We start from the raw sequence: 6,537 nt of genomic DNA on the forward strand, positions 1-6,537 counted from the left end.
AAAGGGGGGGGGGGGGGGGGTATCACCTCCCTGGACCTACATAAGATGCATCTATGGACACATGACAAGGTGCGGTTGGCCTTCCTAACTGCATCCCCACACTGCCGGCTCATGTTCATTTTGGAATCAATGATGACTCCAAGATCCTTCTCTGCCTCTGCACTGCCGAGAAGGGAGTTCCCCAGCCTGTAGGTGTGCTGCTGGTTCTTCCTCCCCAGGTGCATCACCTTGCACTTGTCAGTGTTGAAACCCATCTTGTTCTCATCCACCCACCCCGTCCCCACCCCGAAGCATCAACTGAAACAATTCACCTGACACAATAGGAGGAAACATGATGAAGCAATTCTGGTTATCCTGACAGCACACCAGCTGCCTAACCATTGTTGATGCAAAGCATGGAAGCAGAGGTGAGTTTTAAATGATTTGAAGGAGGACGATGAAGTGGAGATGCCTGCAGGGAGCAACCTTGAAAAAGTCTGAAAGTTCTTGTGCAGAAGAAGATGATAAAAGCTGGCATCTAAGGCAAAGGAGAGGTGGGATTTGATAGCTTAACAGCATGTAAAGGATGACAGACAGACTGGAGGTGGACCAAAAAGGGCAAGAAATGTGGAAGCAAGTCATTTGTGTTCAATGGTACTGAGATAGAAAGAGATGCTGGGAATCAACACAGGACAAGAAAATGAGGCAGGAAATTGATCCCTCTATTTGTTTCAACACTGTGATGTACAAGCCTCAGAAAACGAAGAGACTAAACATGGTTTAAAACATTAATGATAGCACCAACTGGCAGTGCATACTGTGTGACTCATGCTAAGTGATGACCTGCCAGAAGCTGGTGAGGTTGACATGGAAAGTATTATATTGACATAGAGTTAGAAAGCTGGCAGTTGGCTACTGCCGTGGGCATTCACTGTAAGCAAAGCAAGAAGGCACTGGCTTCCTTGACCAAATGTTTGCTTATGGCTTAGAAAAAGGGGTGGTTGGCACTGTCACCAGAGCTTTTGGGGGAACACAGGAGGGTGACATTGGGTTCTTGTCATAGATGTTAGGTGGGGTGAGGAGTTACTAGAGGAACAAGGTTTCTTTGCACAGCTGAGCAAATAATTTGTGACAAAATATTTATGAGGTAAATATACTTCTTCAGCAGCTGATGGTAAGAATGCAATGCCCTCAGAAATAGGCACTGGTGCTGCCTCTAGAGCTGAGAGTAGGGTGGCCATCACAGAGGACAGTCTGGTTATCCTCTGTCCTCTACTGATATGAAACCCGATGCCTTTACGTCCTCTATTTTTCTCTTGTAGAGAAAAATGGAGGACGTAAAGGCATCGGGTTTCATATCAGTAGAGGACAGAGTAGCAGAAAACAGGAATGTCCTCTATGATGGCCACCCTAGCTGAGAATCAAAATGTGACCCCAGAGATAGGGTCAGGTTAGCAGATTACTTCTCCCTCTGCACCTGCGTTAGGCATGAAGTCAAGGCTTTGCCCATTTCCCATCAGCCCACTCATTCCCTGGCTATCTACACAAGAAAGGAATAGAGGCCTCAATACAGCAAAGCAGCTAAGAAAAGGTACCTTTGATACGTGACCCAGCAACAGCTTTAGGGGAAGGACTCATCCTCTTTCCAGTGTGCCAAGAGAAGCTAGGAGAAAATCTGCAACTAAGATGGGGGGAGTTGTTTTGTTTCTGTGGTACCTGTGAGGTTTTGTGCCCTAATAAACTGTGCCCTGGGCAATAGGTGGAAATGGGCATTCGTGCACTGGTTCCTTCCTAGGACGGTAAGAGAATGTACCAGTTTACACACAGCCCTACAGAGGTGGGGACCTGTGATGTGGGTGGCTGGCATGGACACATAGGCAAACAACAGTCTTGCTCTTTGTCGACAAAAGATGAGCAGATGGCATTTTTGTCATCTATATATTTGGTGTTCAAAATCATTTGACAGTTGTTGCTGTTTTTTTTTTTTTTTTTTAATCTGTCTTGCTATTTGATCCTCATTCCAGTTGTGATTGGTCTCATCAATCATGTGGTACCACTTCTGCTCTGATGACTGGATGAGAAAAAATTCTTGGTGACTTTTTTTTTTCTAGTGCACATGCTTGTGGAAAGCCCATTTAAAGCTGACTTTTCTGGGGGTCCTCGAGTATGTGAGCCTAGCATTCGCTTTCCACCAACACCTGTGCTAGCAATACTTAACTGCACGGGAATGACCACAGAAGGGCTTTGAAGATGGCCTGATCAAACTGGAATTTCAGTTTGAATTAATAGCAGCACAACATGTCACTGGTATCCAGCTGGATTCTCATATCACGTTTGCTGGAGACAAGAGCTCTGTCACGTACCTTTGTGAATCATCACATGGAAAATGAACATGGGACTGGGGTGAAATTCATTTGGGCTTTTCTTAGTTGAAGCACAGAAGCAACATACACGTCACCAGTCCCCGGCCCAGTGCCAGCGGGGGGGGGGGATGTTGCACGGCCTCTGCCACACCTGCCATTCCCTGAGGGCTGAAATAGCCAGTCACAGCCATACACAGCTAATTATACAAAGGGTGACTAGTTCTGTTTCAGCACAGAAAAAGGGTGCCTGCACCTTGGACCACCTTTGAGGCGGTCTTTTGTGCAAGCAGATGCCTCACCATAACCCATATGTAGGGTTTAAACAGTGTGGAGAACCTTTCACTAGCTCACGTTTAGGCAAATGTTACTTCATGGCCCCCAGAGCCCTACCTTGCACTGCCAGAATAAGGGGAGGGCAAATGCGTCTGCAGGCACCTTCACTTTCTCTCAGAGTAGCTGGGGGAAGCCTGCTACGGAGCAGTGGAAGTAGGTAACTAAAGGAAGAAAAAGACAACTTTGTTTGATCCCCTTGGCCATTAATTCATTTGACTTAATATCCCTTTGCCATGCAAGGTCCTCGCCATGTTTTCTGTTTAACAAAGCCTCCAACCATCCATTGCTGCCAGCACCCATTGGTTATTATTACTGCAGCAAAAGCTAATCAGAGCTATGATCAACTCATTACCCAGAGAAATTGCGTCTCTCAGACAAAGCAGCAATTTAGTCTGAGTCATTGCAGCATCTCTGAGTATATCCAAAACCATAAAACCTGGGTAAACCAGATTAGTGACAGAACTGCCACATTCTCTTTCTTGAGGACAGGCTTGAGAGGCTGAATATACGCTGCCTAATCTAAACGTGGTATGAAGTAGGAAAGGCTCCTGCCTTTTTTTGTTCTATTAATAAAGAATTCAAAGAAATTCAATGGCCCACTTATGTGTTTTCTCTGCATTATAAGTCTTCAAAGGGACATGGAGAGTTTTCACTGCTATGGGGCAAGCTGACAAAGTGCTGAGGGCAATTATAAATGATAAATATGGACACGGATAAACCCTACCTCATGCTTGTGTACACAGAGCAACACAAATAGCACATGCATGGCATCCATTGTTACATCAGTAAGTAGGATACTGTTGAATACAGTTTGAGAAACCAATCCTGCAGCAGTGTGTGGCAGGGAGCGTATGTATGGGGGTGCGTTGTCTTATGTTCAGATCGAGTCTGCTGGAGCTTGCTAAGCAGAATCCAGAGTGCTGCAGCACCTTTTGTATTCCATGTCCCCACATTTCATAATTCAGCATTTGTTCCAGATTCCCCTTCGCACAGTCAGCTATAATCCCAGTATGATGTTCACAAATCCAGGTTTGCTGTGGAAAAAAATGTGGATTTTCTCCTCTGAAGGGGAAAAACACAGGAAATGGTAGGTTTCCCCTTGCAGGCTGGCAGAGTTCCAGCCTGAAAGGGGCTGCTTCAGGCTGTGGGGAGTGGGACGCAGGGGATATGAGGCAGGGCACTGTTGGTGCCTGCCACTTCAACGGCTGGAGCAGGCAGCAGCCAGGTGCTTGAGTACGGCGGCCTTTTTGAGACCCAGGATACATATAGAGTGAAGCAGCAGTTTGCTTTTGGCTGCTGTGAGAGGGACATCAACGGTCAGAGCTCTGGCTCCGGAACAGCTTGGAGGTAAGGGCAGGTGCTTATGGGGATGCTTTGGAGGCTTCTGGTCCTGGGCATGACCTAAAACTGCACCCTGCCTGGGATGGGTGGCCTGGTGGGGCTTCTGGTCTTGTGGGAGCCCCCAGGAAATGCCAGGCCAGTTACCACCCTGCTGAAAGATGGGTCGGGGTCCCTTAATAACCCCAGCCCCGACAACTGGGTGAATAACCCCACAGTAGGGCCTGAAAAGGCGGATCCATGGCAGAGAGCGTGGGATAGTTGCTCAGAAGCCTGACTTGAGATACCCTTGACTGCTCAATGCTGAGGCCAGGACCAGAAGGGTCAAAAGGGCCAGAGGCCCACTGCAAGTGACGCCAGAGTCGAGGGCCAGCGGTTCCGACTGGCCTTGGAGGTGAGGCCAGGGCCTGTGTGCCCAAAGGTCCCGGGGGGTTCACACCCGAGAGGGGGAAGAGGGCAGGGAACTAGGCAGCCCAGAATGAGGGTGAAGTGGCCACCTGATTAGGAGGGATCTAGCTGGGGTCCAGACTGGAGGGTTATGGGGCCCAGTGTGGGGCTAGAGATGTTAACAGCTTAGATGCCATCTGCGAGGCACTGGCTGCGGTGTAAGGAAGGTTCAGAGCCACAGACAACACCCCTTGGCATTGGGGTGCAAACATGGGCAGCCTCACCCCTAATTAACACCATAATTATGTATCATCAAGGCATGGCAGGAGAAGGAGGTGGATCATTAGCCCAGAAACAGGTGAGCAGGAAGTCCCCCCGTTACAAAGTGCCATGTGCATGTGTGTGTGTGTGCACATGCATGTGGCCAGAAATACAGCCAGGCAGCAGAAAGCAGGTCCCTCGGCTGCCTACAGGTAAGTCTGTGAGGGGAATGGGGCATATGGGGGCAGGGAGAGGAGGGTGGGAGAGCAGACTGAGACCCCCTCAGTGAGGGAGGAAGTGGGGCAGGATTGGGGGCTGGGGTTGGGGCTAGATTGGTGGCTAGGAGTGCTGCCCAGGTAGGGCGGTGCCAGGGTTGGGGCAGGAATGCCTATGTACAAATCTGGGGGGGGGGGGCGGAGCAGGGCAGGGAAGCTTGGTGGTGCTGCCACCGCTGGGAGCCCCATGCCACCCACGTTACCATGGTGAGGTACCCCCTCCCCACCTGGCAGTAGTGGGGGGGCACAACTCCATGCTGCCGCCACTGCTCCCACTGCTGCTGGGTGGACAGGGGTGCCTCACTTTTGTGGCACTGCTGGTGCAGGGCTCCCAGCAGTGAATGCAGCACCAACCCCCTCCACCCTCCAACACCAGGTCCTGCCCCCTGGCCTGTGGAGGCCGCTGGGGGGAGGGCAGCAGCATGGGCAGTCTTGAGACCCTCAGTGGGCAGCCTGCATCCTCTCCCGCCCCCCACAGACTCCGCTCAGCTCCGCTCTGGCTATGCCACCTGGAGAGGAGGGGTCATGTGTCTCACCTCTGCATTTTGAAAAGGTGGTCACTCTAGTTCTGTCTGAGCTGGCAGGGCAAAGCAAAACACCTGAAATAGGACTGCAATGAGCTGCAGTAAGCAATATGACCCCTTTATGAAGAGATTTTCAAAGGCTCAAAGGGATGTAGGGGAAGGACTCCACTGACAGTTGGGTAGCTAAGTTTCCTTTGTGACATACAGCTGCAAGGAGACATCATGGGCAATACATTTTGTGCAATACATTTTTACAGCTCCTCTGTTTTAGGTATTTGGTGGGGGGGGGGGTTGTTATGTTGTTTTGTTTTTTGAAGTCCCCAGTTCAGGAATCTTCCAGTTAACTGAAAATCACATCTTCTGTTTTTTCTAGATCTCATGATTGCAAAAGGACTCATGATTCTTGCATGCTTTGAGTTAGCATTAATAAACATACATCACCTCTAACTGGAGAGACCACCAGAAGTCTCTGAGGAAAGTTCAGTATCTGAACATACTCAGCCTGCCAACCAAGTGGAAGATCGTAGCAAGAACCATAAGGCAAAGTTCACAAGCATTTGTAAGGTGTTCAGAATAAGCAACTCAAAAAAATACATTTTGCTGGTTACAACTTTCAGTCAAGAGAAGCTATAGTTGACCAATGGCCAGGAAGTTTGCGAATCACTCTGTAAAATCTCTCAGTGCCACACATGACAGAAGCCTCAGCCTCCCACATGACACAAGCAAAGAACAGCACACAGGAGTTTTGTTGTGTGCCTGTCATAATGTTGCCCCAGTAAATGATTCCTCTTGATCCAGATTTAATCCAATAAAGATGACAGAATAAGACTGTAAATGTCAAATTTAGTTGAGAAATCTGACCCGTCAGTTATACAAACAGCTTAATCTAATTAGAGCGACTTACCAGAATAAAATAAAATACCCATTGTATTAAGACTCATAAACAAGTGTGCTAAGATAACATGAAGGAAAGGGAATCCTAACTGAAATTGTCAAAATCTAGAAAATTCAGGGTCATTCTTGCATCAGTGATTTAGAGAAAACCAGTGCAAAAGTTGGGTACAATAAGAGCATTTC

At 48.5% G+C, this 6,537-nt stretch overlaps 1 long non-coding RNA gene across 1 annotated transcript in view; it reads left to right on the top strand.

Moving 5' to 3' along the window:
- LOC109290030 overlaps positions 1-6,291 on the top strand; it is a 35,428-nt gene extending 29,137 nt beyond the window's left edge. Inside the window, exon 2 of the long non-coding RNA XR_002095495.1 lies at positions 5,834-6,291. This is a non-coding gene — a long non-coding RNA (uncharacterized LOC109290030). The remainder of the gene's footprint in view (positions 1-5,833) is intronic.
- The last annotated feature ends 246 nt before the right edge of the window (positions 6,292-6,537 follow it).

The sequence above is a fragment of the Gavialis gangeticus genome, unplaced genomic scaffold (assembly GCF_001723915.1).
Source record: "Gavialis gangeticus isolate Ggan-Ray unplaced genomic scaffold, GavGan_comp1, whole genome shotgun sequence".
Lineage (NCBI taxonomy): Eukaryota > Metazoa > Chordata > Crocodylia > Gavialidae > Gavialis > Gavialis gangeticus.